Source organism: Lolium perenne, chromosome 2 (genome assembly GCF_019359855.2).
Source record: "Lolium perenne isolate Kyuss_39 chromosome 2, Kyuss_2.0, whole genome shotgun sequence".
Lineage (NCBI taxonomy): Eukaryota > Viridiplantae > Streptophyta > Magnoliopsida > Poales > Poaceae > Lolium > Lolium perenne.
In genome coordinates this window covers 326,850,833-326,866,584 of record NC_067245.2, presented here as the reverse complement: position 1 = coordinate 326,866,584, position 15,752 = coordinate 326,850,833, and the positions used below count along the sequence as shown (strand labels likewise).

At 46.3% G+C, this 15,752-nt stretch overlaps 1 long non-coding RNA gene across 1 annotated transcript; it reads right to left on the bottom strand.

Moving 5' to 3' along the window:
• Positions 1-11,738: 11,738 nt before the first annotated feature.
• On the bottom strand, positions 11,739-14,507 carry LOC127337189 (uncharacterized). The gene is made up of 4 exons (XR_007873670.2): positions 14,066-14,507; positions 13,847-13,920; positions 13,441-13,518; positions 11,739-11,952 (listed from the first exon to the last, which is right to left on the bottom strand). It is a non-coding gene; the product is annotated as an uncharacterized lncRNA (long non-coding RNA).
• Positions 14,508-15,752: the final 1,245 nt, after the last annotated feature.

Sequence of the window (15,752 nt, the reverse complement as noted above, 5' to 3'; positions counted from 1 at the left end):
TCCGAGATAGAATCCTTCATGGTTGAGAATTATGAAACTTGTGTTGTTTGTAAGGACCTTAAAGATTATGTCTCTTCTATCCTTAATTGTTGCATAGAATGCTTCAGTGATAATCCTTATATCATTGATTATAAAGAGAGACTCATTAATGCACAAGAATGCACTCACAATTTGCAGGAACCTGTGGAAGAAGAAACTGATGAACCTGAAAGCTCATTGGATGAAAAAGAGGAGGAAATTGATGAACTTGAAAGCTCATTGGATGAAAAAGAAGAGGAGAGTGACGAACAAAAGAAGGAAGAATGGATTATCTACCCATGCCAACCTTCTAATGAGAGTAACTCTTTATCTCTTACATTATTTGATTGTCCTCCATGCTTACCGAAAGAGGTTGAATGTTATGTTCCTATGGATTCTCTTGAAATATTACCTATGAGTAAAACTTGCGAGAATAATTATGCTACTATTATTTATGATAATCCATGCTACTTTGATAAATCTTATGATAATGCTTTGTTTGTGCCTGATGTCGAAATGCATGGTACTAAAGAATGTTGCTTGGCAAATGTTTATGATAAAGCTTTAGATGATGGTCCTATGTTACTTGATAATATTAATTGTACTACTAATGAAAATGGGATTGGAGAGTTCTTGACTTATTCTATGAGTCCCATATCTCTTGAGATTGATCAACTACCTTGTTATATTATTAATAAAAGTAAGTTTGAAAGTTTTAATTCCACTATTCTTGAACTTGATAAAAATTATGTGTTTGGAAATCATGAAAAGTATGCTGCATGTGATAGTTATATTGTTGAGTTTATTCATGAAGCTACTGAGAATTATTATGAGAGAGGAAAATATGGTTGTAGAAATTTGCATGGTACTAAAACACCTCTCTATGTGCTTAAAATTTTGAAGCTACACTTGTTTTATCTTCTTATGCTTGTCACTTTGTTCTTCATGAATTTATTTGTGTACAAGACTCCTTTCCATAGGAAGCATGTGAGACTTAAATGTGTTTTGAATTTGCTTTTTGATACTCTCTTTTGCTTCAAATACTATTTCTTGCGAGTGCATCCTTAAAACTGCTGAGCCCATCTTAATGGCTATAAAGAAAGCAACTTCTTGGGAGATAACCCATGTGTTATTTTGCTACAGTACTTTGTTTTATATTTGTGTCTTGGAAGTTGTTTACTACTGTAGCAACCTCTCCTTATCTTAGTTTTGTGTTTGTTGTGCCAAGTGAAGCCTCTAATCGAAGGTTGATACTAGATTTGGATTTCTGCGCAGAAACAGATTTCTATCTGTCACGAATCTGGGCTGTTTTCTCTATAGAAAAATCAGAAAAATATGCCAATTTACGTGCGTGTTCCTCAGATATGTACGCAACTTTCATTAGTTTTGAGTTTTCAGATTTGAGCAACGGAAGTATTTATTTAAAATTCGTCTTTACTGGCTGTTATGTTTTGGCAGATTCTGTCTCTGTTTTTTTGCATTGTCTCTTGTGGACTTTAAGCGAGGTTTTCTAGACGTAGAGGGCTGTAGCTAATGTTTTATTGAGTTCTTGCAATGTTCCACTACAGGACCAAGGTGGATTCAAATTTTTTTTGAGTACTAACCCCTATAATGAAGTTTATAAGAAGTTTGGTGTGAAGGAAGTTTTCAAGGGTCAAGAGAGGAGGATGATATATGATCAAGAAGAGTGAAAAGTCTAAGCTTGGGGATGCCCCCGTGGTTCATCCCTGCATATTTCAAGAAGAATCAAGCGTCTAAGCTTGGGGATGCCCAAGGCATCCCCTTCTTCATCAACTTATCAGGTTCCTCCCCTGAAACTATATTTTTATTCGGTCACATCATATGTGTTTTACTTGGAGCGTCTGTGTGCTTTTATTTTTGTTTTGTTTGAATAAATTCAGATCCTAGCAATCCTTGTGTGGGAGAGAGACACGCTCCGCTTTCTCATATGAACACTTGTTCTTCGTTTTACTTTTAATGTTCAATGATAAAAGTTGGAAGCTACAATACTTATTGGTTATTTGGTTGGGAAAAGAAAATGCCTCATATGTCTTGGGTAATTTGACACTTGGCAATTGTTTTGAGCTCTCAAGTGGATCATTAAGTTTTTTTTCATGTAGTTTAAACCTATTAGTGGAGAACTACCGTAAAGCTTGTTAAAATTGGTTTGCATGATTGGTTTCTCTTAAGGTCTAGATATTTTCTGGTAAAAGTGTTTGAGCAACAAGGAAGACAATGTAGAGTATTATAATGCTTGCAATATGTTCTTATGTAAGTTTTGTTGTACCGGTTCATACTTGTGTTTGCTTCAAACAACCTTGCTAGCCTAAGCCTTGTACTGAGAGGAAATGCTTCTCGTGCATCCAAAACCTTGAGCCAAAACCTATGCCATTTGTGTCCACCATACCTACCTACTATGTGGTATTTCCTGCCATTCCAAAGTAAATTGCTTGAGTGCTACCTTTAAACAATTCAAAATTTATTACCTCTGATTTGTGCCAATGTTTTATAGCTCATGAGGAAGTATGTGGTGTTTATCTTTCAATCTTGTTGGGCAACTTTCACCAATGGACTAGTGGCTTCATCCGCTTATCCAATAATTTTGCAAAAAGAGCTGGCAATGGGATTCCCAGTCCCAAATTAATCAAACTAAATAGACACTCCTCCATGGTATGTGATTGATGGACGGCACCCGAAGGATTCGGTTAGCCATGGCTTGAGAAAGCAAAGGTGGGGAGGAGTGTCATCATAATAAAACTAAAATAAAAAGGCACTCCTTCATGGTATGAGATTGTTGGCAGGCACCCGAGGATTCGGTTAGCCATGGTTTGTGAAAGAAAGGTTGGAAGGAGTGCCACTCAAAAATAAAATAAAATGGGAGCCGCTCTTTGAAGGTTTGTCTGGCGAGGGGGTTAGAGTGCCCACTACCAGTCGTTGACAACAACAAACACCTCTCAAAACTTTACTTTTATGCTCTCTCTATGTTTTCAAAATAAAAGCTCTAGCACAAATATAGCAATCAATGCTTCCCTCGTAGAAGGGCCATTCTTTTACTTTTATGTTGAGTCAGTTACCTAATTCCTCCCACCTTAGAAGCAAACACTTGTGTCAACTGTGCATTGATCCTTACATACTTGCATATTTGCATTCATCATATTACTCTATGTTGACAATATCCATGAGATATACATGTTGAAAGTTGAAAGCAACCGCTGAAACTTGTATCTTCCTTTGTGTTGCTTCGATGCCTTTACTTTGAATTTATTGCTTTATGAGTTAACTCTTGTGCAAGACTTTTGATACTTGTCTTGAAAGTACTCTTCATGAAAAGTTTTGCTATATGTTATCTATTTGTTAGCAACTATAGATCATTGCCTTGAGTCACTTCATTCATTTCATATGCTTTGTAATAGTATGATCAAGCTTATGTAAGTAGCATGTCACTACAGAAATTATTCTTTTTATCGTTTACCTGCTCGGGACGAGCAGGAACTAAGCTTGGGGATGCTGATACGTCCCCGACGTATCCATAATTTCTGTCGTTCCATGCTTGTTTTATGACAATACTTACATGTTTTGCTTGCACTTTATGATGATTTTATGCGTTTTCCGGAACTAACCTATTAACAAGATGCCACAGTGCCAGTTCTTGTTTTCTGCTGTTTTTGGTTCCAGAAAGGCTGTTCGGGCAATATTCTCGGAATTGGACGAAATCAACGCCAAACCTCCTATTTTTCCCGGAAGGCTCCAGAACACCGAAGAAGAGTCGGAGAGGGGCCAGGGGGCCACCACACCACAAGGCGGCGCGGGCCAGACCCTGGCCGCGCCGGCCTAGGGTGAGGCGCCCCCAGGTGCCCCCCCTGCGCCGCCTCTTCGCCTATAAAATCCCTTTCGACCTAAAAACACCGTACCAATTGACGAAACTCCAGAAAGACTCCAGGGGCGCCGCCGCCATCACGAAACTCCAATTCGGGGGACAGAACTCTGTTCCGGCACCCTGCCGGAACGGGGAAGTGCCCCCGGAAGCCATCTCCATCAACGCCACCGCCTCCACCATGCTCCGTGAGTAGTTCCCCCATGGACTACGGGTTCTAGCAGTAGCTATGTCGGTATACTCTCCCCCATGTACTTCAATACAAGGGTCTCATGAGCGGCCTTACATGATTGAGATTCATCGATGTAATCGGTGTTGTGTTTGTTGGGATCCGATGGATGATACATTATGATTAGTCTATCTATAAAGTTTGTGAAGTTATTGTTGCTGCAATCTTGTTATGCTTAATGCTTGTCACTAGGGCCCGAGTGGCATGATCCTAGATTTGAGCTCTATATTGTTGCTTAGATTGTATCTACAAGTTGTATGCACATGTCACTGTCCGGAACCAAAGGCCCCGAAGTGACAGAAATCGGGACAACCGGAGGGGATGGCGGTGATGTGAGGGACACATGTTTTCACGGAGTGTTAATGCTTTGCTCCGGTGCTCTATTAAAAGGAGTACCTTAATATCCAGTAGTTTCCCTTGAGGCCCGGCTGCCACCGGCTGGTAGGACAAAAGATGTTGTGCAAGTTTCTCATTGCGAGCACGTACGACTATAATTGGAAAACATGCCTACATAATTAATAATCTTGATGTTCTATCTTAATGCTTTGATTCCTATCAATTGCCCAACTTTAATTTGTTCACCCAACACTTGTCACTTATTGGAGAGTTACCACTAGTGTAGATCGCTGGGAACCCCGGTCCATCTCTCATCATTATATACTTGTTCTATATGTCATTGGAAGTAGTATCAACTATTTTCTGGTGCCATTGCTCTCATATTGCTATTACTGCTGCTGTGTTACTGTTACTACTGCTCTCATATTACTGCTACTTTTACATCACCCCTGTTACTAGTGCTTTTCCAGGTGCAGCTGAATTGACAACTCAGTTGTTAAGGCTTATAAGTATTCTTTACCTCCCCTTGTGTCGAATCAATAAATTTGGGTTATACTACCCTCGAAGACTGCCGCGATCCCCTATACTTGTGGGTCATCAGAGAGGCGAACGGATTCTCACCCTCGAAGCGTGACCGACAGCCGGCGAAGAAGACCAACGACCCTCTAAGAAAATCACCAAAGAAGATCCGGAACGCCCGTCAAACACCCCCGCGACGCCGCCCCTCGTGTCCACCTCGAAGCATCGCCTGCATAACAAAAAAATAAAATAGTCATGCAAGTGAACAAGGATTTTTTACAATAGTGGTATAACAATATTACTTCACCACAAATAATTTCCTTCCGGCACATTACCATATGGGTCTGGAAATGCGCTACAATTACAGCCCGCACCCGCCCGAGGTATTCACAAAACCTCACTGTCCCCGATCTCCCCGCATGTGCCTAGTTCCCCTTCAACTGGCCACACCCGCACTCCACGGCCGGCGCCTCCCACTTGCCACCGCATGTCCATCTTCTCCACATTTCGTTCATACTAAAATCCTATTTCTAATTTACACTACATTACCTTAACTAAATCCTATACTACACTAAAATCAACACTAAATCCTACATTACAACCTAGCTACACTAGATATCTTACCTATAGGGGATGGCGGATGGAGCTGAAGCGGGTGGTGGCGGCCGGAGCTGCGGGTGGTGGTGGCCGGGAGCGAGCAGCACGGGCAGGGGCAGAAGCAGGGACCAGAGGTGGTGGTGGCGGCTCGACGGGGCAGCAGGGACCAGGGGCGTGCGGCGTGTGCGTGGTGGCGGGAGGCGGCGGCGTGTGCGTGGTGGTGGGAGGCGGCGACGATGGGGCCGTGGAGGGAGGAGGGAGGCAGCGGTGACGTGCCGTGGAGGGAGGAGTGTGGCGGAGGCGCGCGAGGAGCAGGAGCGTGGTGGCGGCGCGCGAGGAGCAGGAGAGCGTGGCGGCGGCGTGCGAGGAGGAGGGCCGTGGAGGGAGGAGGAGCGTGTGTGTGGATGTCGGGGCGTGTGTGGTCGGGGTGAGGATAAGGGAAAAAATTGACCGATCTGGACGTTGCCGTCCACCTGCCTTTGCCGTGCGCACCAGCTTTGCCGTGCGCCAAACGGCCTTTGCCGTGCGAAACGGCTCTTTGTCGTGCGGCACTGCACGGCAAAGATATTTTTTTATTTTTTTATTTTTTTAGTTCCTTCTTATTTCAAAAGTATTTTAAACCTGATTTTCACCATTTTAATTGTCAACACCATTCAGTTCTATTTCAGAATTATATTAAACCTTACTGTCTTGATGAAGAATAAGTTAGAGAAGGGGTGGCTCATGGAATCTATGGTGTAGACCCGTCGAGGCACAAACCGCTATTTGGGGGGGAGGGGGACAATGCCGTCGGACCCTAACCCCAACCCTAAACCGTTATCCTAACCCTGACCCTAAACCGTAACCCTAACCCCAACCCTAAACACTAACCCTAAATCGTAACCCTAACCCTAACCCTAAACACTAACCCTAAATCGTAACCCTAACCCTAACCCTAAACTTGGTTCTCCATGTGTATATGTCCTAAACAAACCTAAAATAATGAAAAAGTACATTGTTGCACCCTCGCGCGGAGAAATCTAGGGGGGTAGACCCGCCGGGGCACACGTTCCGCTGTTTTGGGGGGAGGAGGGGGAGAACGACCGCCGGAGCACCGGAACCCCACCAAACCTTGCATGTGGACCTATGATATGTGTCAAAGTGTGGTGCAAGGTCTAATGGTGCAAAAGTAGCTCCCCTAAACCCTAAACCCTAAACTGGGGAGGCTTCGAGCCCTAAACCCCTCTAAATCCCTAAACCACGACGCCGGAGCTGCAGAACCATGCATCATAAACCCTAACCCTAAACCCTAAACCTATACCTAACCATAAATACTTACCCTTTAACCTAAACCCTAGCCCTAGCCCCTAAACCCTAGCCCTAACCCTACACCTAACCCTAACCAGTAGATCAGGCACACCGTCGATCGTGTGATAATGGCTCTAGCTGCGGGTATATGTGCCAAAGGGTCCCAATCTTGGTTCTCCATGTGTATATGTACTAAACAAACCTAAAAGAATGAAAAGTTACATTGGTGCACCCTCGCGCGGAGAAATCTAGGGGGTAGACCCGCCGGGGCACACGTTCCGCTGTTTTGGGGGAGGAGGGGGATAACGACCGCCGGAGCACCGGAACCCCACCAAACCTTGCATGTGGGCCTATGCTATGTGTCAAAGTGTGATGCAAGGTCTAATGGTGCAAAAGTAGCTCCCCTAAACCCTAGACCCTAAACTGGGGAGGCTTCGAGCCCTAAACCCCTCTAAATCCCTAAACCACGACGCCGGAGCTGCAGAACCATGCATCATAAACCCTAACCCTAACCCTAAACCCTAAACCTATACCTAACCATAAATACTTACCCTTTAACCTAAACCCTAGCCCTAGCCCCTAAACCCTAGCCCTAACCCTACACCTAACCCTAACCAGTAGATCAGGCACACCGTCGATCGTGTGATAATGGCTCTAGCTGCGGGTATATGTGCCAAAGGGTCCCAATCTTGGTTCTCCATGTGTATATGTACTAAAAAAACCTAAAAGAATGAAAAGTTACATTGGTGCACCTTCGCGCGGAGAAATCTAGGGGGGTAGACCCGCCGGGGCACACATTCCGCTGTTTTGGGGGAGGAGGGGGATAACGACCGCCGGAGCACCGGAACCCCACCAAACCTTGCATGTGGACCTATGATATGTGTCAAAGTGTGGTGCAAGGTCTAATGGTGCAAAAGTAGCTCCCCTAAACCCTAAACCCTAAACAGAGGAGGAATCGAGACCTAAACCCCTCTAAATCCCTAAACCACGACCCCGGAGCTGCAGAACCATGCATCATAAACCCTAACCCTAACCCTAAACCCTAAACCTATACCTAACCATAAATACTTACCCTTTAACCTAAACCCTAGCCCTAGCCCCTAAACCCTAGCCCTAACCCTACACCTAACCCCAACCAGTAGATCAGGCACACCGTCGATCGTGTGATAATGGCTCTAGCTGCGGGTATATGTGCCAAAGGGTCCCAATCTTGGTTCTCCATGTGTATATGTACTAAACAAACCTAAAAGAATGAAAATTTACATTGGTGCACCCTCGCGCGGAGAAATCTAGGGGGGTAGACCCGCCGGGGCACTGCGTTCATTGTTTTGGGGGGCGGGGGATAACGACCGCCGGAGCACCGGAACCCCACCAAACCTTGCATGTGGGCCTATGCTATGTGTCAAAGTGTGATGCAAGGTCTAATGGTGCAAAAGTAGCTCCCCTAAACCCTAGACCCTAGCCCTAACCCTACGCCGAACCCTAACGAGTAGATCAGGCACACCTTCGATCGTGTGATAATGGCTCGAGCTGCGGGTGTATGTGCCAAAGGGTCCCAATCTTGGTTCTCCATGTGTATATGTCCTAAACAAACCTAAAAGAATGAAAAGTTACATTGGTGCACCCTCGCGCGGAGAAATCTAGGGGGGTAGACCCGCCGGGGCACACGTTCCGCTGTTTTGGGGGGAGGAGGGGGATAACGACCGCCGGAGCACCGGAACCCCACCAAACCTTGCATGTGGGCCTATGATATGTGTCAAAGTGTGATGCAAGGTCTAATGGTGCAAAAGTAGCTCCCCTAAACCCTAGACCCTAAACTGGGGAGGCTTCGAGCCCTAAACCCCTCTAAATCCCTAAACCACGACGCCGGAGCTGCAGAACCATGCATCATAAACCCTAACCCTAACCCTAAACCCTAAACCTATACCTAACCATAAATACTTACCCTTTAACCTAAACCCTAGCCCTAGCCCCTAAACCCTAGCCCTAACCCTACACCTAACCCTAACCAGTAGATCAGGCACACCGTCGATCGTGTGATAATGGCTCTAGCTGCGGGTATATGTGCCAAAGGGTCCCAATCTTGGTTCTCCATGTGTATATGTACTAAACAAACCTAAAAGAATGAAAAGTTACATTGGTGCACCCTCGCGCGGAGAAATCTAGGGGGGTAGACCCGCTGGGCACACGTTCCTTGTTTTGGGGAGGAGGGGGTCAACGACCTCCGGAGCACCGGAACCCCACCAAACCTTGCATGTGGTCCTATGATATGTGTCAAAGTGTGGTGCAAGGTCTAATGGTGCAAAAGTAGCTCCCCTAAACCCTAAACCCTAAACTGGGGAGGCTTCGAGCCCTAAACCCCTCTAAATCCCTAAACCACGACGCCGGAGCTGCAGAACCATGCATCATAAACCCTAACCCTAACCCTAAACCCTAAACCTATACCTAAACATAAATACTTACCCTTTAACCTAAACCCTAGCCCTAGCCCCTAAACCCTAGCCCTAACCCTACACCTAACCCTAACCAGTAGATCAGGCACACCGTCGATCGTGTGATAATGGCTCTAGCTGCGGGTATATGTGCCAAAGGGTCCCAATCTTGGTTCTCCATGTGTATATGTACTAAACAAACCTAAAAGAATGAAAAGTTACATTGGTGCACCCTCGCGGAGAAATCTAGGGGGGTAGACCCGCCGGGGCACACGTTCCGCTGTTTTGGGGGGAGGAGGGGGATAACGACCGCCGGAGCACCGGAACCCCACCAAATCTTGCATGTGGGCCTATGCTATGTGTCAAAGTGTGATGCAAGGTCTAATGGTGAAAAAGTAGCTCCCCTAAACCCTAGACCCTAGCCCTAACCCTACGCCGAACCCTAACGAGTAGATCAGGCACACCTTCGATCGTGTGATAATGGCTCGAGCTGCGGGTGTATGTGCCAAAGGGTCCCAATCTTGGTTCTCCATGTGTATATGTCCTAAACAAACCTAAAAGAATGAAAATGTACATTTTTGCACCCTCGCGCGGAGAAATCTAGGGGGGTAGACCCGCCGGGGCACACGTTCCGCTGTTTTGGGGGGAGGAGGGGGAGAACGACCGCCGGAGCACCGGAACCCCACCAAATCTTGCATGTGGGCCTATGCTATGTGTAAAAGTGTGATGCAAGGTGTAATGGTGCAAAAGTAGCTCCCCTAAACCCTAGAACCTAGCCCTAACCCTACGTCGAACCCTAACCAGTAGATCAGGCACACCTTCTATCGTGTGATAATGGCTCGAGCTGCGGGTGTATGTGCCAAAGGGTCCCAATCTTGGTTCTCCATGTGTATATGTCCTAAACAAACCTAAAAGAATGAAAAAGTACATTTGTGCACCCTCGCACGGAGAAATCTAGGGGTAGACCAGGGGCACACGTTCCGCTGTTTTGGGGGGAGGAGGGGGAGAACGACCGCCGGAGCACCGGAACCCCACCAAATCTTGCATGTGGGCCTATGCTATGTGTCAAAGTGTGGTTCAAGGTGTAATGGTGCAAAGTAGCTCCCCTAAACCCTAGACCCTAGCCCTAACCCTACGCCGAACCCTAACCAGTAGATCAGGCTCACCGTCGATCGTGTGATAATGGCTCGAGCTGCGGGTGTATGTGCTAAAGGTCCCAATCTTGGTTCTCCATGTGTATATGTCCTAAACAAACCTAAAAGAATGAAAAAGTACATTTGTGGACCCTCGCGCGGAGAAATCTAGGGGGTAGACCCGCCGGAGCACACGTTCCGCTGTTTTGGGGGGAGGAGGGGGAGAACGACCACCGGAGCACTGGAACCCAACCAAATCTTGCATGTGGGCCTATGCTATGTGTCAAAGTGTGATGCAAGGTGTAATTCACCAAATGGTGCATGGCATGGATCCCCGGTCTGACATTCCTCACCTTCGGGCGATAACACTTAACAGATTCCTGGACGTGTACGGTGAAGTGTCCCGCCGCGGGTATATCTGGGGCTAGACTTTGCCAAAGGGTGCCACACATGGTTTTCCATATGTCCATGGACTAAAAAAACCTAAACCTATGAAAAGGTATATTGGTGGAACCTCGCGCGGAGAAATCTAGGGGGTAGACCATTCGGGGCCCACAGACAGCCGTTTTTAGGGGGGAATGACCCCCGGAGCACCGGAATGCCACCAAAACTTGCAAGTGGACCTAAAACCTAACCCTAACAAACCTAAAAGAATGAAAAAGTACATTTTGCACCCTCGCGCGGAGAAATCTACGGGGGTAGACCCGCCGTCCCGCTGTTTTTGGGGGAAGGAGGGGGACGGCCGCCGGAGCACCGGAACCCTGATATATGTGGGGGATGAGCATGGAGACTAATTTTGTATTGCACATAGTGTAATAAATAGTCATCAAAAAGAAAAACTAATTAACAAAATAAATATAAGTAGTAGATGAAATAAAATAGTTAGAAAAACAAATAAAATGTATATTGGCGCACGGCAAAGGGAGCGCACGCAAGCAAAGGACCCTTTGCCGTGCAACTGGTCTGTCTGCACGGCAAAGGGGCGGGACACGGCAGTGCCCAGGCCTTTGCCGTGCATTGTTTCTTTGCCGTGCGGCTTGCAGGGACTTTGCCGTCCTACTATCATTGCCGTGCGCTGCTCCCAGACTTTGCCGTGAGATACTGCTTTGCCGTGCGCCAAGTCTTTCTTTGCCGTGCTAGGTTTCTTTGCCGTGCGCTGCTCCCAGACTTTGCCGTGCGTGTTGACGTTGCCGTGCGGTCTTCTTGCTGCGCACGGCAAAGAAATCTTTGCCGTGCAGCAGCTCACGGCAAAGATAGGCTGCACGGTAGCGCCTGATTTTCCCGTAGTGTATGTTCTCAACTCACATATCAGGTTTACAAAATGATAGCTAACTAGTTACCATAATCAGGTTTACAGATGGTTTCCAAATGATTACCACATAGCCAAGCTTACAAAATGGTAACAAATAAGCATTCAATTAGACAGAAATCACTCCATTATACAAGACATCCCGTTGATGTGAAGCTGGAATCTACTTGGTGGATTGTGACACAAGTGATGCATGATAATTCATATTTGGGGTGCACCTGCAGAAACACATAAAACTTGATGATTGACAATTTTTCACTTCGAAAGAAATACATGTAGTAAAACTTTGAACCTATGTGCGAGTAAGCGATAAATTGGCCATACAAGGACTACAAATGGTAGGCCAAATTGTAACACTACCAAACCATACAAAGCATCAAATTTCAGAATATGTGAACGTACAAGCGCTAAATTGCGTACAGAACTGAAGAAGTTCAGTTAATAGTTCACAAGAGATGGAGCCTAAAGAGTGTTAGCACTTAGCAGAATCAACATAGTATTGCACTATTATTTCTCTATAAGTAAGTTGCCATTTTGATATTAGCGGTTCAACCATTATTTGTTATTTGATCAGTACTCAATGGGCAGAAATTAGTGCCCCGCCATGGCAGATTAGGGGCAGAAGACATTTAATATCCATTTGGACAGATTGTCCAGATTGATTTTATAGTATGTTGTATAAACAGTACGACCAGTTTACAAGAATCGAAAGCATCACCAATGTATCATATATCAGCATACTGATATGGCAGCATGGCATCCCTTTTAATCGCAACATTCACAACAGCCTCATAAGTCGCATGAAAAGGAATGATGCTTCCGATGGAGAATATATGCATCAGGTTGCATTCTTGAGCTGAACTATTATGTATGCAAGAGGGCAGGCATAAGCTACGGTACCCTACTGCTTTAGGCTCAAGCATCAGAAGGGCAGGCATGCAGTAGTTTAGTTAGCTGTACTGATTATTATGTATTTATTTACGTAACCATACAAAAGCTCACTTTGAATGCAAGACTGTGAGCTGAACTACACACTGTCAGTATTCTAATTCAGTTCAAGGATAATATGCTTGTACTTCTAATGCTCTCTTTTAAAACCCAAATCAACCCACCCCAGCTCATCTCATTTCAACTTTGTGTAGGAGATATTGATAACTATTTGTTTATCCTACTGTAATATTGTTAATAGAATTATGTTCAGGTCGTATCCTAGGACAATACTAGTACATTAGTGTATATATAGCTAACTACGCACAACATTATAATTTTATCAGATTGTGTACATCATCTGTCCCTAACTTCCTTTACAAGTCATATAATTTTATGAAAAAGTGTTCGAAGACACACTATATGAATACATTGCTGAAAATACGAAGCATAAGAGAAAAATTGTACACAACGCTTACTTTTTCTTAACATCACTTGATTGTACACAAGTACTCCCTCCATCCATAAAAGGATATCAGAGATTTGTCTAAATACGAATGTATGTACACACTAAAGAATGTCAGATACATCTAAATTTACACAAACTTGCAACATCCTTTTATGGACAGAGGTAGTAATATAAATGGGTCTTGCCACGGTTCGAAAAATTGCACTAATTTTAACACATAATAAAGATTGATACAACTATAAACAAAACAGATCAAAGGAAAAGGACAGGAACGACTTTATTTACGACCAGAAGTAGAAAGTCAACTCACCAACTGGTGGGGAGGCAAGGAGGGATGACGATTTTTGCGCCGCAACGAGGAATTCTTGAGCCTCCTGGAGTAAGAATCCTAATAACCAAACAATTAGATAATGTAAATTTGGCTCTACTTAATGATATTAGGGCGAAACAGCAATATCTAGTAAGCACCGACCAGCAATATACTACTCGCTGCTAATATATTAGAAAGACAAGATATTACCTAACCATGCAAATATAGCAGTTTATAAATTAGTACCAATCTTGGGCGAACATGGTGCCTACTTCTGATTACACAAGTTCTCATCCTTCATTGAAATGCAAACATGTTTGTGCTGGATCAGTGGATCTAGTACATTTGATTTGCCTCCAGATGCACTATACTCACGAATCAGAAGTTCAGAACCAAAGTAAGACACCTGAAAATAATGACAAGAAGGGGGGCGTGGTTGTCTCGTCCCTGGGAGGTCTTGAGTCGCTGGGAGCAATAAACCTGATTCCAAACAAATTGGAGATTATAAATCTAGTCTCCACATATTGAAGAAATCAGTGCCCTCCACATTGCAACACACAGAGAGCAGCAGCTATTGTACCGCATGCACTAAGAGCGAGGGAAAGGGGAGAGCAAGAAAACTGACCTCACTGGGTTGGGCGTAGAGGAAAATCACCACGATCTACAGATGGGTGTGAGCTGCGCCAGCGGCAGCTTCGGAAAGGCAGGGCTCTCAGTTGGCCACCGGATGCGAGAGCCGCTGCCGGCCTGAGAGAGCTCGAGCGCATGGTGGCGGCAGGAAGGTGACAGCGTGTGCGAGCCGAACGAGTCGTGGCAGGTCGTGCTCGCCGGACCGGTAGCGCCGCCGCCGGCCGGAAAGAGCACGTCGGGCGGTGGAGAGAGCTCGACCGCTTGGGGGCGACTGACGGTGTTGCTGCGGAGCCCGATTCGAACGAGTTGGAGCAGTCGAGTGGCGCACGCGTGGTGGGGGGCGGCCGGGAGAGCTCGGAGCGGCGCGCGCGTGGTGGATTTGGGGATCTAGGGTTTTGGCGGCGGTGCAGACTTATACGGTGCGGGGAAAAAATGAAACCTGCGCGCCAGTTGGGCCAAATGTTGGCGCTAATATTTTCGTTCGGCGCCTATCGGCCCACTTAACAACCAACTGTTGGTCGGGGTTATTTCCCGACCGATCATATTTTGCCTATTACACCAAATACCGACCGAAGTTACGACGCGGATAGAAGATTATTCCCGACCAACAGCTAGTCGTTATGTACAGGTTCTTCCGACCAACTGTTTGACAAAAACTTTGCTGACCAACATTCTGTGGGCAACGCTGAATTTTGCCGACCAACGTCGGTTGGAAATCTAGTTCTGTGGTGTAGTGATCCCGCTGCCATGGATCGTCCGCAAGAGCCGCCTACCGCCGGCGATGCATCTCCTCCGGCCGCAGTGGTCGATGTCCCCGTCGGAGCTGTGCCGAACGCCGGCGTGGTGTCGGCCATGATCTCCGCCACCATCCCGTCAAAAAGGAAGAGGTTTCCGAAGCAATTCTTCGAAGCTCCTTCGGCGGCAGCAGCTTCGCCGGCCGCCGCTTCACCGGGCGAAGCCCCGCCGGCTACCAAGAAGGCGGGCAGGATGAAGACCAATGCGGCCGGGCCGAGGGGCGCCGCGCCGGCCAAGGTGCGGACAAAGGCAATCAGCCGCATCGGCCTCGCGCCTCCACCTCCAAGGCCACACCCTCTCCTCCCTCCGTTCCGTCCGATGCGCCGCCCGCGGCGCCGCCATCCACCATGGACGTAGACAAGGTGTTCGATGTTGAGTCCACAACATCGTACATGGACATGCTCAATGATGCGTGTGGTTGACACGTCCGTTGGGAACCCCAAGAGGAAGGTGTGATGCGCACAGCGGCAAGTTTCCCTCAGTAAGAAACCAAGGTTTAATCGAACCAGTAGGAGTCAAGAAGCACGTTGAAGGTTGATGGCAGCGGGATGTAGTGCGGCGCAACACCAGAGATTCCGGCGCCAACGTGGAACCTGCACAACACAACCAAAGTACTTTGCCCCAACGAAACAGTGAGGTTGTCAATCTCACCGGCTTGCTGTAACAAAGGATTAACCGTATTGTGTGGAAGATGATTGTTTGCGAAGAAAACAGTAGAACAAGTATTGCAGTAGATTGTATTTCAGTATAGAGAATTGGACCGGGGTCCACAGTTCACTAGAGGTGTCTCTCCCATAAGATAAACAGCATGTTGGGTGAACAAATTACAGTTGGGCAATTGACAAATAAAGAGGGCATGACCATGCACATACATATTATGATGAGTA